This window comes from Acinonyx jubatus, chromosome A2, assembly GCF_027475565.1.
Source record: "Acinonyx jubatus isolate Ajub_Pintada_27869175 chromosome A2, VMU_Ajub_asm_v1.0, whole genome shotgun sequence".
Taxonomy (NCBI): Eukaryota; Metazoa; Chordata; class Mammalia; order Carnivora; family Felidae; genus Acinonyx; species Acinonyx jubatus.
This window is the reverse complement of record NC_069383.1, coordinates 109,398,312-109,412,373: the sequence shown is the minus strand read 5'-3', so window position 1 is coordinate 109,412,373 and position 14,062 is coordinate 109,398,312.

The window sequence follows — 14,062 nt, the reverse complement described above, 5'->3', positions numbered from 1 at the left end:
GGTATTACTGTTTGCATTACGTGTAGTTTTTCTGTAAATTCTTATTATTTGTCCCGGTTTATAGAGGTTGTCTTATCAAAAATCACACAGCTAGTGGGGCGCCTGGGTGGCTCAGTTGGTTAAGCGACCAGCTTCAGCTCAGGTCATGATCTCGTGGTTCACGAGTTTGAGCCCCGCATCAGGCTCTGTGCTGACAGCTCATATCCTGGAGCCTGCTTCAGATTCTGTGTCTCTGTCTCTCTCTGCCCCTCCCCAACTTGGACTCTGTCTCTCTGTCTCTCAAAAATAAATAAACATTAAAAAAATACAAATAAATCACACAGCTAGTAAATGACAAGGTTAGAATTTTTTTTCTTTTCAGAGAGCGTGCGAAAAGAGGAGAGAGGGGCAGAGGGAGAGAGAGAATCTAAAGCAGGTTCCATGCTCAGTGCAGAACCTGACACAGGGCTCCATCCCATGACACTGGGATCATGACCTGAGCCTAAATCAAGAGCCAGATGCTTAACTCACTGAGCCACCCGGGTGCGCCTGATCATGTTAGAATTTGAACCCAGGTTTACCTGACTACAGAGTCATTGTTATTCTTGTGGTATCAGGGAAACTCATGACATAGTTGAGATTCACCAAATTTTGAGTCCCTTGAGGTCATAAACTTTGTCTTATGCAGCTCCATAATCCTGGTATCCAGCCCTGGGTGTGGCAGGTCAGTGAGTTGATTTAATCAATATGATGACCTTTTCCCCCTGTTTTAGTTTGTAAAAGTTTTTAAAATAGAGAAAATATAAAGAGCAATCTCATAACTCCCCACAAGGAAGATTTTACTCTGTTTTTTTTCAGATTTTTTTTAAATAAAAGAAACAAAATATTACAGATAAAGTTGAAGAATGTTTTGCTCAATTTTTTTCTTTTCCTTGTGCTTTCTCCCTATTATAAACAATACTGAAATGAATGTCTATACAGGCAGGGAAGCGTTTCCCTGGGGTCTGTGCTTAAAGTTGTACTGTGGAAATATTGCTGCTGGGTAGAAAGGCATTTCAATTTCAACTCTTCTAGATGCTGCCAAATAGCTATCAAGAGCATTCCATTCATCTTCCTTTTTTTTCTTTCTTTAACATTTAAAAATTTTAACCAAAGCTTTATATATATATATTGATTTAAAGAGCCATATAGTTCTGCAAGAAATTTTAGGAGAAATAGCATTCTGTTTCAAGTTGTCTCTTTCAAATGTCCTGAGTTATTTTTCTGATATTTACCTCCATATCTCTAAATCATGTACTTGCCATGATACTTGAATATCAGCTGTAAATTGTCATGTGAGAGGAGGATTTAACCTCCACTTGTCCTCTATGCTCCACCCCACCCCGTGTTCTCCTAATCTCCCACTGTAGTGAGAGCATAACTTTGGTTACATCATTGTGATGAGTATACAAACACTGCCTGAAATAAACTACGCTTGTATTTTCTTTCTTGCACAGCTTTCTTTTTTCCCGGAGTTGGTTTGTCTTAGGTTTCTGTTCTTTTTGTTTAGTAGTTAACCTCAGATGCTCAGCAGATTGTCTAGCTATCCCATCAAGATGTTCAGATGCATCACACATTATTCTCAGTTTCAACTTCTTGGTAACACATCCCTTGAAACCCTTAGGCTTGCTCCAATCTCCCCTGACTTGGTGCATATCTGGGGCCTGGGAATTCTCTTCATTTCTCTCATCCTTGTTGGATCTTCTGTTTTCTCTGTGCCAGGCCCTCACCTCTCTTGGTTTCCTCCATTGTTATGGTGACACACATCCTCCAGGAATTTCTGAAAAGGGTAAGTAGAAGACACATTTTTTAAAAGAACTTGCATGTCTGAAAATGTCTTTATTTACCTCATACCCGGTTGATAGTTTGGCTGGGTATAGACTTTTAGGTAGGAAATAACTTTATGTTTTCATCCTCTTAACCCAATTCCAGATAGAGCCAGTGCTTCTCCTTCACGTGCCTTGAGGGTTTCCTGGTTCAGTTGCATGAGTTTTCAGCTTTCCCCCCTTCCAGTTTAGGACTCAGCTTTGTTGGGCCTGCCACATCCCTTCTCCCAAGACTCTCTGTAGTGTTGTCTTGCTGGGGCTGTGGTCTCAGGAGCCAGAGGCAGAAGGTGTATGAAGAGTTTCAGGGAAACAATGTTCAACTTTACGTGAGGAAGACCTTTCTCAGTCAGAGCTCTGAAGGGTCTTCTCAGAAGGAGGGAATCTCACCAAGGGAGGCATGTAAGCAGAGTTTAGAAGACCATCTGTAGAAGTGTCAGTGAAGGACTCTGCAACTTTCTGAAGGGTTGTTCTTAAGGACCTTCCAGGCCTCTTCCAGACAGAGTCTGAGAGTCCCTGAATTAAAAACCTCAACGCTCCCATTCAGGGTCCTTTCCAGGGGAGAAATGCTCCAAGAAACCCAGGAATTGAATTCTGAGAGTTGGAGTTGAAGCCTCCAACCCTCTGGCTGTGAGAGGGTCTCACCGAGGCTGGGAATAGGACCCATCCTTTGGGGGGAGCATTGGCCTTCAGCCTTACTGAGAGCGCTGAACAGAACAGCTCTGGGTCACTTCTCCCGAGATCCATCCATTAAAGGCTGGCTCTTCATGTGTAAAGTACAGTTGCAAGAGGAACTCATTCCTTCCAAGTGTTCCTTAGAGCAAGTAGATAAATTGCTGAGTTTGGTAAAATTGGTGAGACAATTGAGTTTCAGAAAATTGCTTCTTTTTTTTCTTGCTGGCAGATTGGCCTGCTTCCGAGGGACATCATCCTGGGGAAGACTAGCAGGGCATTTCTCTTTACCCCTTTCAGAGGTCTCCTGGGTCCTTGGCTTCTTCACCCGTAAAGGGAGAGAAATGCCAGTTCCATGATTTTGTAACTACTTTCACATTTAAGTATGTTCTCTCACCACATTATGAAGGAATGAAGTGTGAGGATTCAGGTTGCTTCCTACTCACTTTTTCCAGCCTGGGCTTCTCTCCTGAGCTCCTGTGTGTCCAACAGTCCCAGGAACCCTCCCTTCAAGTCTGTCACCCCGACTCTGGACTTCTGTCTCAGATCGGGTTTCCTAGAAGCAGAGCCTGAGGCAGGGGTTTGGGTGTCTGTGGTTGGTTGAGGAAGGCTCTCTGAAGAACCCTGGAAGGGAAGAGGGGAGCAGGGCCAGGCAGGGGAAGGACGTGAGCAGGAAGATGGACTGGCACCACAAGGTTAGTCCCCTGCCCTCCATGGAAGCAAGGCACTGGCCTTTGGGACCTGTGTCAGGTAGCCATTTGTACTGGGCTGCCTCACCCAGAGGGGTGTAATCAGATACGAGTTATTCTATGATGCTGCAGAGAAGGGGTAGCAGTGAGCCTTAGCAGTCAAGGCTCACCACAGCTGGGTGCGCTGGCTCGGGGCTCCACACTCCCCACTCCCGGCTCCTCTCCCATCACTGCAGACATCTTTAGTCAAGGAGCTCCCTTCAGTGGAGGGGACCCGCCCCCCCCAGGAGGGTTACTCCAGCTGCTGTGGAAGAAGGGCCTTGGTCCCGAAAGGGATCTAGGTGGCACACCACAACATCTATGTCCTCTGCGTAGAGATCACTCGCATTTTCCGGAGGCAAAAACCGACTTCAGAGAGGCGAAAGAACACGGGTCACACAGTTACTAAACCCAGAGCCATGACGGGCACCAAAGGATAAAATTTCTGAGTCATCTGCAGTGGTGTAGTAGCAAATGTGTGCTAAAAGAAAAACCCCTGTTTGTGGTGCTTGCCGGTTTCCACCGCTGATTTCAAGGGATGTGACGTCACCGAGTGCAGCGCTGGGAAGAGCCGAGCATCACTGTGTGGTATTTCCACCATGCAGACATAATAGACATAAATGGTCCCAAGAACACACGTAATAGTCATAGGAAGTGGTACATTTTGAATATTTTTTTTACCGTTGTTTGAATAGAAATCACTTAATGATACGTTCATGTAATTTAATTTTTATCAGTAGTGTGTTTAACAACTGACCCACACGTTTCCCATACATTTAACTGTCAGACTTGCAAACTGGTATGCAATTTGCACACTGGACAGTCTCAGTGTCATGGGGAAGCAGTCTTCCCCAAGCTCGATTCTGATCACATGTCTCCCTCACTCAGTGACTGTCAGTGGCTCCCCAGTGCCCCAGGAGAAAGTCCAGAATCAACTTACTTTTCCAACCTCACATCTAGACCTTTGTCTCCCCGATTCTTCTCCTGCCAGTCGGTGACCCAAACGAGCTCCTTCATTCATTCTGATCTTCCTACTCTGCTCTCGGTGCCTCCTCTCCTCTGACTCATCCTCTGAGGTCCAGAGTGGGCCCACACCCCTGAGCATGCCTCTGAACTCAGGGAGCCCTTCCTTCTCTGAACACGTGCAGGTTAATATCCCCCTTCCCCTACTGATCTCTGATGGGTGTGACTCACACTAGCTTCTCTTACAGATCTTAGGGGGTTAATGCAATAAAAATGTACAGATTTTCCATTCAGTGGCCCGGGGTGTGGTGGACGAGGAGGCTCAGCTCTGTGCTGCTGTTTGGGGATGCAGGCTGACAGAGTCCCAACCCCCTTGGACGGGGAGTTTCCAAGGTTTTCCCAGCTGACTGATGTCCCGTACGCAGGCTGATGGCCCATCTAACTGCAAGGGAGGCTGGAACATCGAGGCTAGCCAGCGTGCAGAAGGAAAGGGGAATCGTTTGGGTAAAGAGCTGGCCCATCTCTGCAGTCACTTCCACGCCCCATGCCCGACCTCGTTCACCGACCTTCCCTGTGCCTCGGGGACGTGACTTCCAACAAGGGTGGGAGATCCCCAGGCTGTAGCCACTGTGCCATCCGTTTAGACCCAGTAGACCCTCAACGTGAGTGGCAGGGAAATCATATGCGATTCCCAAACAGCCCCACGAAGTAGGAACTCTTGTTGCCATTCTACAGGTGAGAAAACTGAGTTTCAGAGAGGTTCGTGTCAGAGCAGGGCTCAAAGCCTTGTCTCTCTTCGACTGCAAACCTTGGGTTTTCTCCCTGACTCCACAGATGAATCAACGACTGAGTACCCTCTGGGTATCTTATCTCTGTTATCTCATTTCATTTCTACAACACCCTAAGTCAGATACGATTTTATGCAAAGTTTACAGATGGGAAAACTGTGGCTGTGTTAAGAAACACATCTGATAATATCACACAAGTCTGAAGACCGCGGCCGGAACGTGAGGCCAGAGAGTCTTTGGCTGAGAGAAGAATGTGGCCCCCTGAGCCAGCGTCCCTTGGTTCAAGTCTGTCCTTTACTCACTGTGAGATCTTAGCCAAGACATTTCACCAGCCTCGGTTTCTCCATCCATGATGGTGATTTTACACATCACCTTGGCTAAGCTACAGTCTCGGTTATTCAATCAAATACAAATCTAGGTGTTGCTATGGAGGTGTTGCATAGATCGGATTAAAGTGGTCCACAATCGGTTGACTTCTAAGTAAAGGGGGTTATCCTAGATAATCAGGGAGGGCCTGATTCCACCCGTAGAAAGCGGCTGCTGGGCTGGCCCGCCCTTCCTGCCTGGCTGCCCTAAGGATTTGGGACTTGCCCAACCAGCCCCAACATCAGGTAAGTCAATCCCTTGCAATAAATCTCTTACTGTACATCTCCCACTAGTTCTCCGGCTGAACCCTGCCTCATACACCACAGATACTACCTTCTTCACGGGACTGTGGTAGAGAGTAAATGAGCTGATATAGAGTCTAAAATTATGCTGGTACACAGTGAGCTCTAGAAAACCATTCATCGTGCAGGCCAGACCCTGCCTGATGCTGCTTGTGCTCAGAGGGCGAAGCCAAGGGCTCAGTCTGTCCCACGGAGAGCCCACAGCGGGCTGGCTCCAGGGGGACGTAGAACACAGCTCCCTGACTTGGGGGCAAGGGCCTGTGCCTGTTAGCACCTGTCAGTCCCCATCCTACCAGATACACTGTGTGGGGCTCCTGGGCTGCCCAGTGACCCTGCAGCTGAGACAGTGAGGGGGCCAGGGTCTCACGATCCTCCAGATGTACCTGCTCCCTGCTGCTGCTCACCTGAGCTCCATGGGCCATTTATGGAGCCCCCACTCTGCATCGTATTGAAGCTCAGACGTCACTGCTTTTGCAAGACATGCCTTACCACGTTTCCTAAAATAACATCCCCCAGGCAGCAGCATCTAGCAACCTCTCTTTAACCTATCACTGTGAAAATGCCCTACCACACCCCCAAGACGTCCACATCCTAAGTCCAGACCCTGGGGGAATATGTTGCTTTACTCAGCAAAAAAGATGGTGCAGATGTGATTAAGGTTAGGGACCTTGAGATGGGAGTTTATCCTGGTTTACCCAGAGGGGCCCAATCTCATCACATAAATCCTTAAAAGCAGAGAGTCTTTTCTGACAACAGTCAGCATTGCTGGCGTTGAAGACAGAGGAGGAGGCCACGAGCCCGGGAATGTAGGCGGCCTCTAGAGGCTGGAAAAGACAAGGAAATGATTTCACCCTAGAGCTTCCAAAAAGAGCACACCCTTGCTGACACCCTGATTTTAGTTCAGTGAACCCCGTGTCAGACTTCTGACCTCCAGAACTACAACATAAGAAGTTTGTAGTGTTTTAAGTCCCTGGACTTGTGGTCATTTGTTACAGCAACAATAGGAAAGCCATTTCCCCTCTGTACCCTCCACCCAGCCTCGATGATGACCGACAAACAGCCGGCCTGAGCACCCCACCCCACACACCCTCTCCCCTGGGTTATTTTGAAGCAAATCCCAGACATCACATCATCTTATTATCTGGAAATGTTTCAGTATGTATTTATAACAGATAAGGGCTTTTAAAACATTACCACACTAAAGTTATCACACTCTAAAAAATCAACAGTAATTACTTAACAATATAAAATATCTAGACATTATGATTGTCTCATAATTCTTATAAGTGTATTTGTTCGAACAAGGACCCAGATAAGATCTGTAAATTGCAGATTGATACAATTTGTCAGATTTCTTTTAACCCCCGATGTTCCTCTTTTGTTCCTTGTAATTTACTTGTTGAATTTTGCTACTTTGCATCCCTTTGGTGTCTTTTACCCTGTTCCTCTCTCAATTTCCTCTTACGTCCTGATGAGATTCAGGTTTTATTTGGGGGAATAAAAATTCTTTCATAGGTGGTGATGTCTACCAGGACACATAGCATCTGGTTCTTCTGTGATGTTAGCAGCCACTGATGATAGCTGCCCAGATCTTTTTTGTTACTGCTTGCACACTAATGGATATTCTAATTCAATCATTCATTCATCATTCATAAGCTATCCAGACACACTTCCATTCATCAACTGTTTGATGGCCCCAAGGGGCAGTTTATATAGGAAACACAGAATAAATACTTGCTTCTTTCCCTTTTTTAAAAACTAGTTTTCGCTGGGGTGCCTGGGTGGCTCAGTCGGTTGAGCGTCCGACTTCGGCTCAGGTGGTGATCTCGCGGTCTGTGAGTTCGAGCCCTGCGTCGGGCTCTGTGCTGACCGCTCAGAGCCTGGAGCCTGCTTTGGATTCTGTGTCTCCCTCTCTCTCTGCCCCTCCCCCACTCATGCTCTCTCTCTCAGAAATAAATAAACTTTAAAAAAAAAAACTAGTTTCTGGGTGGCTCAGTCAGTTAAGCGACAAACTTTGACTGGAGTCATGACCTTGCAGTTCATAAATTCGACCCCGGCATGGGGCTCTCTGCTGTCTGCACAGAACCCACTTCAGATCCTCTGCACCCCACCCCTGCCCCTACCCTGCTTGCACTCTCTGAAAAATAAATTAAAAACATTAAAAAAAAAAAAAAAAGCAGGTTTTGGAGTGCCTGGGTGGCTCAGTTGGTTAAGAGTCCAACTCTTGGTTTCAGCTCAGGTCATGATCTCTCGGTTCGTGGGTTTAAGCCCCGTGTCAGACTCTGCACTGATGGGGGGATTCTCTCCGCCCTCCCCCGCCCCTCCCCTGCTCTCTCTCTCTCTCTCAAAAATAAACTTAAAAAAAAAAAACCCAGTATTCAAAATAGTAGGTTGGTTCCTTAGTGCTCTCCAGTGAGGTGGTTGTTGCTAAGTATCATTATGAACATATGATTAAAATTTTTTTTTAATGTTTATTTATTTTTGAGAGCCAAAGCATGAGTGGGGGAGGGGCAGAGAGAGAGCATGGGGACACAGAATCTGAAGCAGGCTCCAGGCTGTGGGCTGTAGGCACAGAGCCCCATGCGGGGCTCGAACTCAGGAACTGCGAGATCAAGACCTGAGCCGAAGTCTGATGCTCAAAGGACTGAGCCACCGAGGCACCCCTGAACATATGATTTAAATATATGGCCAGGGTAGACTGGCAGAGGCAGTTCCCTAGCCGTAGCAGCCTCTGAGAGACATGTGGCTTCTGGGGCTGCACCGTGCAGAGCTGGGTGCTGGCAAGGAGTGGGCACAGTAACCTGATCAGCAGGTGCCCCGGGCATGAGGGAAGCCTGAGGTGCAGGAGAAGGTCTATGGCGGGAAAGACAGGATCTCAGGAAGCGGCACTGGCCAGGCAACCACAGGTATATCAGAGATGGGATGCTGTCTAAGAACGCAGAGGCCAGGGCTCTGGTAGGGTGGGTTCCAGCAGCCTTTGTTAAGGGAAGGAGAAGCAGACTGATCCCCAGGCCCCACCCTGAGCCTCTATCATTCTCACTGCCTCTCTGTTCCTACAACCTGGGACAAGACCGGTGTCAGTGCCAAGCCCCTGAGCATCATCCCTGGGCTCTCACCCCACTGAATCAGTTAGCTTCCGCTGGGTAAGGAACTACCCTAGGACTTAATAACTTCGAATGACAACCATTTATTATTGCTTACAAGTCAGTAGGGGCAACTGGGCGGCTTTGCTGATCTGGACTGGGATCTGCTAATCTTGTCTCTGTCCAGAATGTCATGTAAGTGGAATCTCATGGTATATGACCTTGAGTCTCACTTCTTTTTTTTTTCTTTTTAAATTTTTTTTTAATGTTTATTCATTCTTGAGACAGAGAGAGAGACAGAGCATGAAAGAGGGAGGGTCAGAGAGAGGGGGAGACACAGAATCTGAAGCAGGCTCCAGGCTCTGAGCTGTCAGCACAGAGCCCGACGCGGGGCTCGAACTCACGAACTGTGAGATCATGACCTGAGCCGAAGTCGGACGCTCAACTGACTGAGCCACCCAGGTGCCCCTCACTTCTTTTTTTATGAAGTTTTTATTTTAGTTCCAGTATAGCTGACATACAGTATAATATTAGCTTTGGGTGTACAATAGAGTGATAAAACACTTACATACACCAGCCAGTGCTCCTTAATCCCCATCACCTATTTAACCTGTCCCCCACCCACCTCCCCTCTGGTAACCACCAGTTTGTTCTCTATACTTAAGAGTCTCTTTCTTGGTTTCCTTCTCTTCTCTTCTCTTCTCTTCTCTTCTCTTCTCTTCTCTTCTCTTCTCTTCTCTTCATTTGTTTTGTTGTTGTTGTTGTTCATTCCTCATGTGAGTGAAATCATATGGTATTTGTCTTTCTCTGACTTATTTCACTTAGCGTAATACTCTCTGGCTCCATCCATGTTGTGGCAAGTGGCAAAACTTCATACTTTTTTATGGCTGAATAATATTCCATTATATATATCTTCTTTATCCGTTCATCTATTGATGGATACTAGGACTACATTACTGTCGTAATATGCAGCCAATGCTGCAGTAAACATAAGAGTGCATATGTCTTTTTGAATTAGTATTCTTGTTTTCTTTGGGTGAATCTCAGTCGTGGAATCACTGGGTCATATGGTGATTTCTATTTTTAATTTTTCAAGGAATCTCCGTACTGTGTTTCACAGTAGCTGCGCCAGTCTGCATTCCCACCAACCGTGCACGAGGGTTCCCATTTTTTGGCTTCTTTTTTAAGTAGTCTCTATCCCCAACGTGGGGCGTGAACTCACGGCCCTGAGATCAAGAGTCACATGCTCCTCTCTGAGCCAGCCAGGTGCCCCAAGGGTTCCTCTTTCTCTGCATCCCTGCCAAAAGTCTAGCTTCTCTCATCCGCCATAACTGAGATTCATCCATGTTGTCATGTGTATCAGTAGTCTATTCCTTTCTGTTGTGTGTTTGTTTCTGTAACAAATTGACACAGTGGTTTAAAACAACACAAATATATTATTTTATCATCCCAGAGGTCAGAAATCAAAGTGCTGGCAGGTTGGTTCCTTCTGGAGGTTCTGAGGGGAGAATCCATTTCTTTGGCTTTTTTCTAGTAGTCATCGGTATTCCTCGGCTCATAACCCCTTCCTCCAATCCAATCACTTCATTCCAATCACTGCTTCCAACATCACATGGCTTTCTCTTCTGACTCTGACCCCTCCTGCCTCCCTCTTTGATTACATGGGGCACATCTGGATAATCCAGGAGAATCCCCTGTCTCAAGATCCTTAACTCAGTCACATCTGCAAAGCCCAGTTTTGCCATCTGACTCTTGCTTTCAGCTCAGGCCATGATCTCACAGTTTGTGAGTTTGAGCCCTGTGTCGGGCTCTGTGCTGACAGTGTGGAGCCTGCCTGGGATTCTCTCTTCCTCTGAGAGAGAAAGAGAGAGCAGGAGAGGGGCAGAGAGAATCCCAAGCAGGTTCCTCACTGTCAACGCAGAGCCCAATGTGGGGCTCGATCCTACGAACCAAACCATGAGATCATGACCTGAGCCAAAATCAAGAGTCGAATGCTCACCAACTGAACCACTCAGGCGCCTCCTAATGTAGCATATTTTAAAAATTCATTTATGTCATTGTGTAAATTAATATTTCGTTCTTCTTAATTGCTGGGTAATATTCTATAGCATGACGATACCACAATTGGTTTATCTGTTCTCCAGATGATGAACATATGGGTTGTTCCCAGTTGGGGGCTATTATGGATAATGAACATTTACATGAAAGTCTTTATGTGGACCTATGTTTTTATTTCTCTTTTGTATATATCTAGGAGTAGGGTTGCTGAGTAACATAGTTAGGTGTATGTTTAGCTTTATAAATTACTACTGTGCTCTTTCCCAAAGTGCCCAAACCATTTTGCATCCCCACCAGCAATGTGTGAGGCTTCTGGTTGCTCTACGTCATTGTCAACACTTGGTATGGTCAGCCTTTTTGGCTTTAGCCATTTTGGAGGGCGTATTTTTATACCCACTAACTGTTTTCATATTTTATAAGATGTTTATGTTTATACAAAAATTTTTTAATATTTTATTAAAAAAATTTTTTTTCAACGTTTTTTATTTATTTTTGGGACAGAGAGAGACAGACCATGAACGGGGGAGGGGCAGAGAGAAAGAGGGAGACACAGAATCTCAAACAGGCTCCAGGCTCTGAGCCATCAGCCCAGAGCCTGATGCGGGGCTTGAACTCCCAGACCGCGAGATCGTGACCTGGCTGAAGTCGGACGCTTAACCGACTGCGCCACCCAGGCGCCCCAGAAATATTTTAATATTTTAAAGTGCCTTTAATTTGCATTTCCTTGATGACAAGTGATGTGAGCATCTTCTTCTTCTTCTTTGTTTTTTAATGTTTATTTATTTATTTTTGAAAGAGAGAGAGAGAGAGAGCAAGCTGGGGAAGAGGGGATGGGGGGCGGGGAGAGAATCCCAAACGGGTCTCACACGGTCAGTGCAGAGGCCGACACAGGGCTCTATCCCACGGACTGTGAGATCATGACCTGAACTGAAATCAAGAGTTGGACGCTTAACTGACTGAGCCACCCAGGTGCCCCTCTTGTCATGTTTGTATTGGCCATTTTATGAAGTGGCTGTTCAAATTGTCCACTTTTTTAAAAAATCAGGGGCGCCTGGGTGGCGCAGTCGGTTAAGCGTCGACTTCAGCCAGGTCACAATCTCGCGGTCCGGGAGTTCGAGCCCCGCATCAGGCTCTGGGCTGATGGCTCAGAGCCTGGAGCCTGTTTCCGATTCTGTGTCTCCCTCTCTCTCTGCCCTTCCCCCGTTCATGCTCTGTCTCTCTCTGTCCCAAAAATAAATAAACGTTGAAAAAAAAAATTAAAAAAAGTAAATAAATAAAAAATCAGATAATTTGTCTTATTATTGAGATGTAGGAGTTTTCCTTAACAAATAAATGCTGGATACAAGTCCTAAGCAGGTATATATTTTTCCTAGTCTAGTACTTGATCTAAATTTCAATCTTAAGAAATTAGAAAAAGAGGGGCGCCTGGGTGGCTCAGTCGATTAAACGTCTGCCTCTTGATTTCGCCTCAGGTCATGATCTCATGGTTTGTGAGTTCGAGCCCTGCATCAGGCTCTGTGCTGACAGTGTGGAGCCTGCTTGGGATTCTCTCTCTCTCTCTTTTTCTCTCTCTGCCCCTCCCTTGCCTGTGCTCTCTCTGTCAATATAAATATAGAAATTTATAAAAAGAAAAAAAAGACCCAAGTTAAAAAAAATAAAAGCTTACTATAAAGAAAATAAGGAAAAATAATATAAATAAGGAAAAATAATATAACTATACCTATAAAAATAATATAAATATAAATAAAAAATAATATAAAAATAAAAATACAAACTACTTCAGAAAATAGAAGATGGAAGATAACTTCACAACTAATTTTGTGAGGCAAGTGTTATCACCCTGCCACCCAAAACAGACAAAACATCTCAAGAAAAGAGAAGTATGGACCCAAATCCCCCATGAACATAGATGCAGAAGTCTTTAACAAAACTTTAACAAATTGAATACAGCAACATATAAAAAGAACAATATATCATTAGCATGTAGGGCTTATCCCGGGAATGCAAAAGTGATTTTCTTTTCTTTTTTTTAATGTTTATTTATTTTTGAGAAAGCAAGCACGTGCACATGAGAGAGAGCGAGGGAGGGGCAGAGAACAGAGGGAGACAGAGGTTCCGAAGCGGGCTCTGTGCTGACAGCAGAGAGCCGAATGTGGGGCTCGAATTCATGATACCGTGAGATCATGACCTGAGCCGGAGTTGGACGCCCAACTGACTGAGCCCGCTCAGGCACCCACAAAAGTGATTTTCATGCCCCCAATAATTTCATGTAATTCTCAGTATTAATGGAATAAGAGGGGAAATCCATATGATCATTTTGAAAGCTGCAAATAAAGCATTTGACAAGATTTAACACTGATTCACAACAACTCAGCAAACTAGGAACAGAAGGGAACTTCTTCAGCCTGATGAAGGATATCTATGAGAAACCTTAGTTGACATCATACTCAAAAGTGAAACACTCAATGCTGAGATTAGGAACGAGATACAGATGTCACAACTTCCAGTCCACATTTATACTGAAGGTCCTAGCCGGTGTAATAGGCAAAGGAAAGAAATAAATGGCTCAAAGATAGAAAGGAAAGGTGTGAAATTGTCTTTATGTGCAAAAGCATGATTGTGTACACAGAAAACCCTAAGGAATAATAATTTTTTTTAAAAGCTACTAGAACTAACAAGTGAGTAAAGCAAGTTTTTCAGGATGAAAATCAAACTACAAAAATCCATGTATTTCTATATACTATCACTGAAAAAGTAGAAAGTGGAATTTAAAAAATAATTCAATTTATAATATCGTCAAGGACAAAATACTTAGGAATAAATTTAGTAAAAGATATGTAACGTGTCCTCTCAAAACTACAAAATCTTTTTTTTTTTAATGTTTTCATTTATTTTTGAGACAGAGAGACAGAGCACGAGCAGGCGAGGGTCAGAGAGAGGGGGACACAGAATCTGAAGCAGGCTCCAGGCTCTGAGCTGTCAGCACAGAGCCCCACACGGTGCTCGAACTCACGGACCGTGAGATCATGACCTGAGCTGAAGTCGGATGCCTAACCGACTGAGCCACCCAGGTGCCCCTCAAAACTACAAAATCTTACACAGGGAAGTTAGAGTAGATCTAGTCAAATGGAGATATATAGCATATTCATGAGTCAGAAAACCCTATATTGTTAAGGTGACAATCATCCTTTTTTTTTTTTTAATAGTAATCTTCTTTTTTATTTTTAGGTTTTTTGTTTGTTTGTTGTTGTTTTTGTTTTT